Here is a 15,001-nt window from a genome sequence, read left to right on the forward strand (position 1 = left end):
TTTTATTAAGAAGACATTTTCTCCCTGTGATGCACGAGACAAACTATTTTAACTTTACTGAATACACATCAATCTAATACCTCTTCATATTACATCATTAACTGTTTTTTTGTTTGTTTGTTTTTGAGACAGGGTCTTGCTCTGTAGCCCAGGCTGGTGTGCAATGATACAACCTCAGCTCACTGCAGCCTCTGCCTCTCAGGCCCAAACAATCCTCCCACCTCAGCCTCCTGAGTAGCTGGGACTACAGGCACACACCACCATGCCCGGCTAATTTTGTTCATGTTTTTGTAGAGATAAGGCCTCACTATCTTGCCCAGGCTGCTGTCAAACTCCTGGCCTCAAGCGATCCTCTTGCCTTGGCCTCCCAAAGTGCTGAACCGAATGGATGTCGGCCAGGCGTGAGCCACCGCACCCGGCCAATATCCATTAACATATTATAGGCATTTACTACATCTTGACTAAATTTTCTGCAGTCTAAGACATTCACTTTCCTTCAACTCTTCTTATAAACAAGGTTATCAGATGTATTATCACCCTAATAGCTGTCTTCTACATGCCCTCAATGTTGACAATGACCTGAAAATGTGACACCATGGCTGAGCTCATTACTTGCATTTTTGAAAAACACAAGACACAGGGAAATTACTACCCACCATGAGCTGGACTATTATAATCTAATTACTGTGGCATAAGGATGCATCTACTTTACAGTGTTAATGTTATCTTTTCACTTAGGTTATAACTGTATCTACTAAATATCACAGTTCTTTATTCCCATGAAATACTTACTGTCAACTTGGATCTCTATAATTCATGTCTTTGTAAGCAACAGAATTTTGCAACCAAGATTGCCAAAGTCAGGGAGCATATTCTGTCCATTAATAAAATGGCAATTTTGAATATATTTTATCTTCAGTTAGCCTTTTGCAAATGTTAAAAAACAATATGATTAGCTTACAGAGGAGAGGTGCACGGCAATAGGGACGAGTAGAGACAAAGGGAAGGAGAATGTGGTAAATAAAAAGGAATTTAAAAAGCATCATTTAAAAACATAAATTTAAAAAATGACCCTAACATGGCTAAGAAGAATAAAGTCACATCGATTCATAAAGACACACACTCATAACGGGATTAAAGGATACTAGGATAAAAGTGAAATAACAGAGAAAAGGAGAAGTGTGAAAATAGCAGAACAGCAGGTACAATATGGGTGTGAAATATACCTCACACTACAATGCAATCTACAGAATTAAGGGCTGCTTCTAATTAGTATATTCAATTAGGAAATGAGAAAAAATAAATACAGAGTAGGACTTAAATTTTTATCACAGATATTTTGATTTTCAAATGAAAAACTTGTCTTTGGTGAAAACATCTTGACATTGACGTTCTTATAGTAAATTTATTTTCCATAGTCAAATACAGTATACCAAAGTAAAAGAAAAATTTCCCTATTTTCTCTGGTCATTTAGGCTTACCTGGTTTCAACTTTCCCAAAGTATACAGGAAGAAGAAATGTTCATGTTATTTCCTCTGGCTTGGATTGTTATCTAGGATTTTGTGGAAGATTATGAAGTTAATAGAAATAGAAAGTAACAGTATGATTATGACACGAATGCACCAGAAATCATATAGAAGCGATTACAATGATCTCAACTTGTCAAGAAACAAGGTGACAAGCCCCAGACTCTCTTCTCTGCATTAGATTCTAGTTTTTTTCTGAAGATAAAAGAGGAACAAAGCCACGTGATTCCTTTTCTTACAATTTGATGTAAGTGGTAGAGTAATGATGTTGCACTACTTCAGAAAAAGGTAAAATGGAGTAATTGCAATGGGGTAATTAAATTATAGAGAAAAGAGGTGATTGTAATAGAAAATAGTGTTCACAGTCTTCCTCTGTCTACCTGCCATTTGGGACAAATACCTGTTGTTCAGCAGGCTTTCTGGAGTTGTCAACCAAAGCTCCAAGACAAGGATGTCCTGCTGACTCCAGAAAATAACCAGGGCAGATTTGAAAGGTCTTATAGACCCAGATGGGGGAAAAAATGGAGGGCTAATTTCTTAGGACAAAGTGGTATCTGAAAGTTGGCATAACGTATTTTCTTGCAAAGATCATGGGGGTTGCATGCTCCTTTGGGTAATTAACTAGTGCTGCAGAAGGAAGTAGAAGAGTAAATTCTTATGGGAAATCATGGAGTCATCAGGGAAATCATCAGATGATTGGGAATCAAAACTCTTAGGTCCATTTTTAGGTTTTAGTCTGGGCCATAGCTGTTCATATCCTTAAAATTTGACTTTTTATTTCTATGGTCAAATATTTTTGGTGTTTGGTGGGGCAAAAAAGTAAATTTGGCAACATAGCACAAATATGAACAGTATTTGAACACTTCTTTGTCCAAAATTGAGATTTTGTCAGTTTTCTTAGGAAAGAATATTAAAGTGTAATTTATTTATATTTGAATATAATTTTCAATTGAAAGTTATATTAAATCCAAAGAGTATCTTTTTTTTTTGCCATTGTCACTTCATTTGTAACTTTTATATACAGGTTCGATTGGTAAAGTTACTGGAATGTATGACATACAAAATAAACGCATGAAATTTGGTTGGCTGATGCTCATTAAATTGTATTCAAACAAAAAACTGAAGTCACATTGATTACCTTTTGGAGAAGGTAAAATTGGCCCCCAAGAACCTCCAAAATGATAATATTGTCTCTAAGAGAAGTTAAGGATTAGAGAGATTTCTTTAGGAAGGCGCATAGCTTAAGAAGAAACATTGAGCACATTCATTGCTGTGAGAGATGAAAGCTTGCGTTTTCATCAAATTGATGTTATTTGAAACTCATGACTGACCCTAAAAAAATTATTTCGGGCCGGGCGTGGTGGCTCACGCCTGTAATCCCAGCACTTTGGGAGGCCAAGGCGGGTGGATCATGAGGTCAGGAGATTGAGACCATCCTGGCTAACACGGTGAAGCCCCGTCTCTATTAAAAATACAAAAATTCGCCAGGCGTGGTGGAGGGTGCCTGTAGTCCCAGCTACTCAGGAGGCTGAGGCAGGAGAATTGCTTGAACCCAGGAGGTGGAGGTTACAGTGAGCCAAGATCATGTCATTGCATTCCAGCCTGGGTGACAGAGCGATACTCTGTCTCAAAAAAAAAAAAAATTATTTCAGAAGCAGAACATATATATGTTATCTGGGTTTAAAATTGTATCATTTCATAATTGTTATCAAAATAGAGTGAAGTAAAAAGGAATGTAAGAATCAAGTATTATGGCCAGTGAACAAATCACGATGGCTCAATACATTTCCAGATAAATCCTGCTCTGTTTTTGAAAACAGAGAAAAATATTTACAACACATTTGTGGAACAGACAGCAAATATTTTTAGTGATCAAAGAGCTTTTTCCAATTTGTAAGCTTTTTCAAATCAAAAGGATTATGCTTACCTGGACAAGGCAAATGGGTAAAGGATAGTGAGATACAATTTACTGAAATTGTAATGCATATGGTCCTAAAACATGTAATATTTTTTCAACCTAATGCATAATTAAATAAGTACAAATTAACAATCAGTAATTATTTTTCTTGTGTCATATTGCACATACTTTTCAGTTGGGTCATATTCAGTCTATGATAATAGAAAATGGCACTCTCATAAACTGTGTGTGAGAATGTAAATCAGTTTTAAATTTTTGGAGGATAGTTTTGCCAGATTTTTGGAAATTTGGTAAATGCATAAGTCTTTAACCCATTAATTCCACTTTCAGGAATTTATTGTTAGAAATACTTACATAAGTGCAAAAAGATATATACATAGCACAGTTATACTGTGGATAAAAAAAAGAGAACAGACTAAATGTTCATTGACTGAAAAATGGTGAAGTAAATGTACATTCATAAACAAAAAGTACAAAGTCACGGAAAAATGTAGTCTGTGTGTGTGTTTTGTGTGCGTGTGTGTGTGTGTGTGTTGATACGGAAGCTAAACAAAAATATTTTAAACATATTTTGAGTGTATTACGTAGTAAATATTTCAAATATATTTTTAAACATATTAAAATGTATTAAATAGAGAGTAAGTAGAAATTGTTAAATACTATATTAAAATTGAAATTATTAAAATATAGTTATATATTAAATAAAATATATTAACTTTTGAAAAATTGTGTTTCAAAATTTCAGCTGTAATGCATCCCCATTTCTAAAATATTATAATTTACATGAATATGCCAAGATAACTGGAGTTTGAAGGAAGTGGATTTTCAATTTATGCTTTTTATTCTTTCAAAATTTTTTTATGTTAAAAATATTTTTTAAGTTGATGCATAATAATTGTACATATTTATGGTGTATAGTGTCATATTTTGCAATGTATGCATTATATAATGATCAAATCAGGGCATTTAGGCTGGGAATGGTGGCTCACGCCCGTAATCGCAGCACTTTGGGAGGCTGAGGTGTGGATCACGAAGTCAGAAGTTCAAGACCAGCCTGTCCAATAAGGTGAAACCCCATCTCTACTAAAAAAAATACAAAAATTAGCCAGGCATGGTGGCATGCGCCTATAGTACCAGCTACTCAGGAGGCTGAGGCAGGAGAATCGCTTGAACCCAGGAGGTGGAGGTTGCAGTGAGCTGAGATTGCACCAATGCACTCTAGCCTGGGCAACAGAGTGAGACTCGTCTCAGAAAAAAAAAAAAAATCAGGGTATTTAGCATGCCATCACCTTATACATTTATCATTTCTTTATGGTGAGAACATTCAAAATTCTCTCTTCTAGCTGTAGAAAAATATACATATTTTAATACACAATATAGAGTAATGTTTTAGCATATAATATAAAGTAATATTTAATATAGAATATTTTGAAATATACAATACGATCTTATTAACTATAAGTCACCCTACTGTGCAAAAGAACATTAGAATTTACTACTCTATCTTATTGTAACTTTGTATCAGTTGACTGAATTCTCCTCATACTCCCCTCTCCTGGTAACTACTGGTTTCCAGGAGTTTCTGGTAACTAATATTCTACTCTTTATTCCTATGAGATAGACTTCTTTAGATTCCACATATGAGTGAAATGTGGTATTTGTCTATCTGTGCCTGTTTATTTCACTTAATGCATGTCCTCCAAGTCCAACAAATGCATGTCATTTGTTGCCACAAATGACAGGATTTCATTTTTTATGACTGAATAGTATTCCATTGTGTATATATGCACATTCCTTTATCCATTCATCCATTGATGGATACTTAGGTTGATTAGATATCTTGGCTATTGTGAATAGTGCTGCAATAAACATGGGAGTGAAGATATCTCTTAGACATACTGATTTTAATTTCTTTGGATACATATGCAATAGTGGGATTGCTGGATCACATTTTAATTTAATCTAATTTAATTTGATTTAATTAATTTTAATCTATTTTCATTTTTTTGAGGAAGCTTCATACTGTTTTCAGTAATTGCTGTACTAATTATATTCTCACTAACAGTGTATAAGAGTTCCCCTTTCTCCACATCCATGCTAGCATTTGTTATTTGTTATTTTTTACATAGTAGCCATTCTAATTGGGGTGGGGGGATAGCTCCTTGTGGCTTCAATTTGTATTTCCACGATGATTAGTGATGTTGAGCATTTTTTCATTAAATCAGATAATTAATAATAATTAATTATTATTACTATGGAGTGGTTTGAGTTCCTTATACACTCTGGATATTAACCCCTTATCAGATGAATAGTTTGCAAATATTTTCTCCCATTCTATGGGTTGTCTCTTTACTCTTTTGATGGTTTCCTTTGCTGTGCAGAGGCTCTTTCGTTTGATGTAATCTCATTTGTCTGTTTTGGTATTCTGTGCTTTTGAGGTCTTATCCGAAGATCCTTGCCTACACCAATGTTATAAAGCATTTCCTCTATGCTTTCTTCTAGTAGTTTTGTCATCTTGGGTCTTACATTTAAATCTTGAATCCATTCTCAGTTGATTTTTGTATATGGTGAAAAGATAGGGTCTATCCAGCTTCATTTTTCTGCATGTGGATATCCAGTTTTCCCAGCACCATTTATTAAAGAGACTGGCCTTTCCCCAGTGTGTGTTTTTGGCACATTTGTAGAAAACCAATTGGCTGTAATTGTGTAGATTTATTTCTGGGTTCTCTATTTTGTTCCATTGGTCTATATGAATTTTTAAGCCAGTACCATGCGGTTTTGGTTACTATAGCTTTGTAGTATATTTTTAAGTCAGGTAGTGTGGTGCCACCAGGTTTATTCTTTTTTCTTTTATTCTTCTTGTTCAAAGACCACAAAAGCACACTTCAAAGTGGCTTTAGCTATTTGGGGTTTTTTTTTGTGTGTGTGGTTTCACATGAATTTAGGAATTATTTTTTCTATGTGAAGCATATCATTGGTATTTTGAATGCATTGAATCTATAGATTGCTTTGGATATCATAGACTTTTAAACAATGTTAATTCTTTCAATTCACGAACATGGATATCTTTCCATTTATTTGTGTACTTTTTAATATATTTCAATGATGTTTTATAGTTTTTATTGTAGTGATCTTTCACCTCCTTGATTAAATTTATTCCTAGGTATCTTTTTTTGTAGTGATTATAAATGGGATTGCTTTGATTTTTTTCAGATAGTTTGCTATTGGCATATAGATATACTACTGATTTTTGGATGCTGATTTTGTATATTGCAACTTTACTGAATTAGTTTATTGGTTCTGACAGTTTTTTTGGTGGTGTCTTTAGGGTTTTGTTTTTTTTTTGAGTCGGAGTCTGGCTCTGTCGCCCAGGTGCAATCTCGGCTCACTGCAAGCTCCGCCTCCCGGGTTCACGCCATTCTCCTGCCTCAGCCTCTCCGAGTAGCTGGGACTACAGGCACCCGCCACCACGCCCGGCTAATTTTTTTGTATTTTTAGTAGAGACCGGGTTTTACCGTGGTCTCGATCTCCTGACCTCGTGATCTGCCCGCCTGGGCCTCCCAAAGTGCTGCGATTACAAGCATGAGCCACCGCGCCTGGCCAGGGTTTTCTATATATAAGATCATGTCATCTGTGAACAGGGACAATGTGGCTTTCTCCTTTCCAATTTGTATGTCTTCTATTTCTTTGTCTCGCCTACTTGCTCTGATTAGCTCTTCACTACTATGTTGAATAAATGTGCTAAAAATGGGCATTCTTATATTTTTCCAAATCTTAGAGATGAAGCTTTCAACTTTTCCCTATTCAGTATGATGTTAGCTGTCAGCTTGTCATATATGGACTTTATTGTTTTGAGGTATGTTCCTTGTACACCTGGTTCAAGAGTTTTTATCATAAACCCTGTTGAATTTTATCAAATGCCTTTTGTTTGTCATGTAGTTTTTGTCCTTGATTCTGCTAACATGATATGTCATGTTTATTGATTTGTGTATGTTGAACCATCCTTGCAAACCTAGGACAAATTTCACTTGATCATAGTGAATGATCTTTTTAATGTGCTATTGAATTTGGTTTGCTATATTTTTAAGAGTTTTTGTGTCTATGTTCATTAGGGATATTGGCCTGGAGTTTTCTGGTTTTGTTGCATTTTGTCTGATTTTTGGTATAAGAGTAACAATGGCCTTGTAGAATGAGTTTGGAAGAATTTCTTCCTCTTCAATTTCTAAAATACTATGATTTACATAAATATGCAAAGATAATGGGAGTTTCAAAGAAGTGAATTTTTAATTTTCCCTGTTTAGTCTTGTAAAAATAAAAAAGTTAACATATAACCATATGAAAATGTAATTTATAATTATGACTATATGTTACTTTAACATTTAAAAGGGTTAAATAAATTTTGGAAGTAAATTTTAAAAATTAAGCTTCAGTTTAATGTCATTTGTTTTTTCATGTTTTCTCTGTCTTCTAAGTAAAAAGAAAAGATACTCAACCCACTAACTCATTTAACAATTGACTTACTGTCCCTGATAGTTAAGGAGTTGAGAAAAGAAAGATGGAATTATAGATTGGAGAGACTAAAGAATGAGAAATGTTTGGATTTATTGATAAAATAAGTTTTTCTTAGGCCATTTTTTCCTGGTAAAATTGAAAGATGGCTACATTTACTTATGTGATTCTCTCTGCATAACAGAAAAATCTTAAGGGATTCTGAGTGATGACATCAATGGGTAATATTTAAAACTAGAGCAAGTGGGAAATTGATTTTCAACTTCTGCAGTTCTTTATAAAAGTTGGAAGGAAGAACAAGACCCTAGAGATCTCATTATAATAACTATTAGAATTAAGCTACCAACAGCAATGATCTTGTTTTCTCCGTGTCCACAGGGATCCAGCTCTTGGGAGAGTAGAACTGATTAACATGTTCTTCCTATGCTGCATGCAACTATTAAAAAGTTTCAAATGAGTTTTGTTATAATTCGTAAAATAGAACACTCTCTGGGGTTATCTGCCTTAGAAGAGAAACAGTCAATTAAGGACTGATTACAGTGGAGAGCTAAAGTGAGTCAGCTGCTGTCACTGTTGTCTTCCCTTTGCTTTACAGTTGCGTCTTAGAGCTATTCAGCAGCCCTGGGGATTTACCCAATATTATTATTCACACCATCAAATCTGAAATTTTCCCAGTATAACTCAAATAATCATCCCCTCACTTCTGGATGGCATTTTGATGACTAGAGATTTAGTGAGAGTATCTAGGAGAGCTATTCTCTATCACTGACTTTTTTGTTCTATGCTTATCCTTCAGGAATAATTCCCATAAAATCTTATAATGCAGAATGACTCTGGGATATGCAATATATTTCTATTCATTAAACATTTTCAGGCACTGTGAAAGACACTTGGAATGTAAATAAATGTTACATATGTGCCCTCAAGGATCTCACAATCCAGAGAAAGGTAAGCATGAGGAAGTTACAATATTGTGTCACGATTACTATCTTATCCAAGACAGTGAAAAAGATAAACACTGGATTATTTATTCTATTATGTTTGTTAACTGCTTATTATTTTTCCATTCTTTGATATTTTCATTTCCATTAAGTATTGTGTTTACTGCTATATTCCCCTATGTGTAATCCCTTCTATTAAGTATGAGTTAGTCTTATTGATGATGGCAGGAGGCAGATAGGTTCCTAGGTGGGAAGGGGCAGGTCTGCAGTGAGGCCTGACCTTCAAGCCAAGGATGGCCTGAAGCCTGGGGGTTGGGCTGCCAGTTCCAGTTGGAGTCCAAGATATAGAGTAAGAACTTCCTTGATGCCTTTTGGCCAATCAGGTGATGCATTTTCCGGGCCCACCTATTGACCAATCAATGTGCACTTTCTCCATGGACCAATTCTCCTGCCCATGGACCAATCAGCATGTACTTCTCCTTTTCAAGGATGGGCTCATAATAACCTTCATGGGGTTATTCTGAGCCCATAAAAACCCCAGATTCAGTCCAACCCTGCCTGCGAATAGGAGCTACCCACTTCAGGTCTCCTCTGTGCTGAGAACTGTTCTGTTGCTTAATAAATCTCTTCTTCACCTTGCACACCCTCCAGTTGTCCACGTAACCTCATTCTTCCTGGACACAGGTCAAGAACTCAAGACCCATGGAATGGCAGGCGTGAAAAGGGCTGTAACACTTTCCTGGCTGGCTCGCTGAGCTATGGGCAGTGACATACTCCTGTTTGTCAAACTGTGGGAGTGAGGCCTGGTGACTGGTGACTCTTCTGAGGGCCCAGACCTCGGGATTTCCCCTGCCAGAGTTGTAACACTATAGCCCTACCCACCTTCACTGGTGTGGGGTGGCTGCCCCATGCAATGGGAAGCAGCGGTGTGGCTGGGCCAGCCTGAGAACTGTGGGCTGGAGTGGGGTGGTGGGACTGAACGAGCTATAACACAAACGGGCTGAAACCCACCCTGCATCCATTCACCAAGCTGCAGGTGGCGGGAATGAGAGAGATGTAGCACGTGACCTGCCCAACGCCCCTTGGGGCTCTGACGTTGTGGCATCGTCAAACTTTCAGGCGCCACCGCATTCCCCTCGTCCAGGCGCCAGTGCCTGCAGGGGAAGCTGCTTGCCGTATACCTGGTCCAGCCACAGCCTTGCATGGAGCTGGCACCAGGAGCTGCCTACTCCGCCACAGCAGACGGTGCACCTGGCTGTGTACGGTGGCCAGACCCCACGCTCACTCACACACCCCTCACTGCTCTGTGCCTGGCTCACCCTCGGTGGGCATGGGATCTGGGCCAGTAGTGCAAACATAGTGCAGCCTGCTGAGCCAAGTGGGCAAAATGAGCCAAGTGGGCAAAATGAGCCCAGTGGGCATGAGCTAAACTCAAGCAGAGGCGCCAACGGCCACAGAGGTTTCTGGCTGGCGAAGTGACACCTGAAGGATCCTTGACATTATTGACTCACTTCTAACAATTAGAACAAAGCAGAAGTGATGTGATGTCACTTCCAAGATGTTAGGTTCTAAAACGACTGGCTTTCATGTTAGGTGCACTCTCTCTCACTCTTTCTGATGGATTACTCATGGTAGAGAAAGATAGCTTCCATGTCATGGAGCAGCCGTATGAATAGGCCTAAATGAGTAACCCTGCAAGTAGGTCTTCTGAGACCAGCCAACTGGCAGTGGGTGAGATTGGAAGCCCCATTAAGACCTGAGATGCCTGTAGCTCCAGCCAACACTTTGTATCCTTGTGTGAGACCAACCCTGAGCCAGAGGACCCCACTAAGCTGTGCCTTGATTCCTAACCTAAAAGAAATGGTGAAGTAATAAATGTTTATTGTTTTAAGCTGGTAAGTTTCGGGGTGATTTGTTATGCAGCAATAGATAACTACCATACCATACTGTCAGGGGAAATTGACTCTGATCAGCAGGAGGAAGCAGGGCTGGTTTTAGACAATGGGGCCACAGAATAATTCATGTGGAGCACAGGAGATCTACTTGGCTACCTCCTGTGTTCCATCATAACTATGAATAGTGCAGCAACTTCAGACTGAAGAGGTCATGATTACCAAGGGTTCAGACCTTTAGAAATGAAGGTTTGGGTCACAATCCCAGGTCAGCAACCAAGACCCTTCAAGATGCTAGATGAGGGTGGGGGAGATTGGAATAGATAACTAGAAGATACCCTTGTGAATTTCCACTCAGAAAGAGAAGTCCGTGAAGACCATGGGAGATCTGCTTCCCTAACATATGAGGAGAAAAATATCTATGTAGGTCATGGAATGAATTGCAGTGATCAGGAAATTGATGTACTATTCTGCGTCTCACATGAAATAAATGAGACTTTCTGCCACTCTGCATCCTTGCTAGCAATTGGTATTGTCGATTTTTTAGATTTTAGTCCATTCTAATAAGAATATAGTGGTATCTCCCTGTTTTTTTATTTGCAATTTCATAATGCAAAATGACATTGACTATCTTTTTACATGCTTATTTGCCATTTGCATGTCTTCTTTGTTAAGGTGTCTGTTCAGATATTTTGCCCATTTTTAATTGGTTTACATCTTTTCTTATTGCTGAACTTTGGGAGTTCTTTGTATATTTTGAATACAAAGCCTCTATTACACACACACACACACACACACACAGTGGTTTTTTTTTTTTTTTTAATGTGAAAAGGCTTTGTTTGTAGGACAGCAGGAATTTAATTGAACAGGCCAACTCTTCAGATGACTCCTCCTTCTTCTCATCTTTCTTCTGCAGCAAAGGTAGAACCAGCAGCAGGAGCTGCAGAGCCCAGAGAAGCAGAGATGGCCACAGCCCCACCAGCAGGCACACTGGCAAGCTCACCAATACCTTGGGCAATGATATCTTCAATATTTTTTCCATTCAGCTCACTGATAACCTTGTTTAGCCAGTCATCAGTTGCCTCCATGCCTACTCTGTCCAGGATCTTCTTGATGTCCTTGGCACTAAGGGAGGTGTTGCTCATGAGGGAAGGTAATAGGTAGGAAGTGAGATAGAGCATCTCAGTGGCAGTGGCAGAGGAGGGGCCTCATAGGTCATGGTATATATGTTTTGCAAATATTTTCTCCCGATCTGTGACTTGTCTTTTCTGCAACTTTCGAAATAAAGCTAAGGCACAGAACAAACAAACTTAAATGGTCTATCCAAGAGAAACTGCTGAATCTTAGTAAGCTAGTTGGGGGTCTGTGATATTTTAACTTGGGGATCCCAAGCTCAGTGGCATCGTATTCAAACTCTGGTAGCCTTGCCGTCAATAGAGAGGTTTGACCTCTTTTGGAGCTCTGTTAAAAGAAGTAAAAGTCATGTTCACTGAAAACTATAAAACATTGTAGAAAGAAATGAAAGATTTAAATAAATGGAAAGTCATCCCATGTTCATGGGTTGGAAAACAATATTTTTAAGATGACAAAACTCCGCAAATTGATCTATAGATCCAAAGCAATCTCTAACAAAATCACAGCTGGCTTTCTTGTTTGTTTTGTTTTGTTTTTTTGCAGAAGTTAACAAGCTGATCTTAAAACTAATACAGAAATGCAAGAGACACAAAATAGTCAAAGCAATGTTAATAATGAAGAACAAAGTTGAAGGACTCACGCTTCCTAATTTCCAAACTTACTACAAAACAACAGTTATAAAGAAAGAATGATACAGGCATAAAGGTAAACATATGGATCAATGGAATAAATTGAGAGTCCAGAAATAAACTTTCAGATTTACAGTCAATGGATTTTTGACAAGGGTGCCAAGAAAATTTATTGAGGAAAGAATAGTCTGTTCAACAAATGATGCTGGAACAAGCATCAAATAGATTTGCACATCTAAAAAGATGATGTTGGACTCCTTCCTCACACCATACATAAAAATTAACTCAAAATGGATCATAGACCTAAATGTATGTAGAGGCTGAACTATAAGACCCTAGAAGAAAACCCAGGTAAAAATTTTTATGGACTTCATTTACACAGTGGTTTCTTAATACTTAAATTGGGCTTCATCAAAATTTAAAAACTTTGTGCTTCAAGGAACACCATTAAGAAATTGAAAATACAGAATAGGAGAATATCTTTGCAAATTATATCTCCAACAAAGTGCTTGTACCCAGAATATGTAAAGAACTTCTATATCTCAATAATAAAAAGACAAATAACTCAACTTAAAAAGTGGGCAAATGATTTGATTACACATTTCTCCAAAGAAGATATACAAATGGCCAATAAACACATGAAAAAATGTTCAATATCACTAGTCATTAGGGAAATAAAAACAAAACCAAAAGATACTGCTTTGCAACCAACAGGCTGTCTATAATAAAGAAGAATGGCAATACCAAAGTGTTTTCAATAAAGTGGAAACTTAGTATCCTCTTATGTTGTTGGTGGGAATTAAAATAGAGTAGCTATAGCGGCTGGCTGCAGTGGCTCACGTCTGTAATCCCAGCACTTTAGGAAGCCGAGGCAGGCAGATCACTTGAGGTGAGGAGTTTGAGACCAGCCTGGCCAACATGGCAAAACCCTGTCTCTACTAAAAATACAAAAATTATCCAGGCGTGGTGGTGGCGGGTGCCTGTAATTCCAGCTACTCAGGAGGCTGATGCAGGAGAATCGCTTGAACCCAGGAGGCAGAGGTTGCAGTGAGCTGAGATTGCGCCACTGTACTCCAGCCTGGGCAAGAGTGAGACTCTGTCTAAAACAAACAAACAAACAAAAAAGTTAAACATAGTGTTACTATATGGCCCAGCAATTTCACTCCTATGTAGAATATATACCCAACAGAAATGAAAACATATGTCTACACAAACTTATACTTAAATGTTCATAGGACATTATTCATAAAGACCAAAAAGTGGAAACAACTGAAATTTTCATCAACTGATGAATGGATAAATGAAATTAAGTATATCCATGCAATGGAGTATTATTTGGCAATAAAAAAGAAGGAAGTACTGAAACATGTTACAACATGAATGGGCCTTGAAAACATTATGTTAAGTGAAAGGAGCCAGTCACAAAAGACTGTGTATTATGACTCCATGTATATGAAATGTCTAGAATAGGCTAATGTATACATATGAAAAGTAGATTAATGGTTGCCAATGGCTTGGGTTGGAAGTGAAGAGCAGGTGAAATGGAAAGTGACTGCGAAGGTACACAAGGTTTCTTTGGGGGATAATTATAATTTCTAAAATTTGACTGTGATGATCATTACAGAATTCTGTGAATGTACTTGAAAACCACTGAACTGTACTTCTTATTTATTTTATTTTGAGAGAGGGTCTTGCTCTGTCACCCAGGTTGGAGTCCAGTGGCGCAATCAGGGTTCACTGCAGCTCCCACCTTCCTGGACTCAAGTGATCCTCCCACCTCGGCCTCTCAAAGTGCTGGGATTATGGGCATGAGCCACCCCACCTGGCCTGAACTGTACTTTTGAATAAGTTTTATGGTATGTAAATTATATCTCAATAAACATGTTAAAAATGAAACAAGCTTGAACCTGGCAGGGCCTGAACAGTACTTCTAAATGAGAAAGTTTTATGGTATGCAAATTATATCTCAATGACGGTGTTAAAAATGAAACAAGCTTGAACTCAGCCGCCAGAGGTTGCAGTGAGCCCAGATTGTGCCACTGCATTCCAGCCTGGGCAACAGAGTGAGACTCTGTCAAAAATAAAAAAGAAACAAAAAAGCTACAGATTAGGAGAAAATAATTGCTAAATATGTATCTGATAAAAGACTGTGTCTACAATATATAGAAAACTCTTGATAATAATAAGACAATTCATTTGATAAATGGGCAAAATATTTTAATGTATATTTTATAAAAGGAGCTATATAAATGGATAATAAGTGCATGAAAATATGCTTAACATCATTAATCACTTAGAAAATGCTAACTAAATACACAATGAGATATTGCTACACATACTCTAGAATGGCTATAATCCAAAAGGCTGAAAACATTTGTCAGTTAGGATGGGGAGAAATTAAAACCCTCATGTCTTGCTGGAGAAAATATAAAATGGTATAATCACTTTAGA

At 37.4% G+C, this 15,001-nt stretch overlaps 1 long non-coding RNA gene across 1 annotated transcript; it reads left to right on the forward strand.

Annotated features, from left to right (window-relative positions):
- The first annotated feature begins 8,764 nt into the window (after nt 1–8,764).
- Nucleotides 8,765–14,374, forward strand: LOC129473595 (uncharacterized). Its single transcript, XR_008654301.2, has 3 exons — nt 8,765–8,902; nt 12,465–12,626; nt 14,258–14,374. It is a non-coding gene; the product is annotated as an uncharacterized lncRNA (long non-coding RNA).
- The last annotated feature ends 627 nt before the right edge of the window (nt 14,375–15,001 follow it).

Source organism: Symphalangus syndactylus, chromosome 23 (genome assembly GCF_028878055.3).
Source record: "Symphalangus syndactylus isolate Jambi chromosome 23, NHGRI_mSymSyn1-v2.1_pri, whole genome shotgun sequence".
Taxonomy (NCBI): domain Eukaryota; kingdom Metazoa; phylum Chordata; class Mammalia; order Primates; family Hylobatidae; genus Symphalangus; species Symphalangus syndactylus.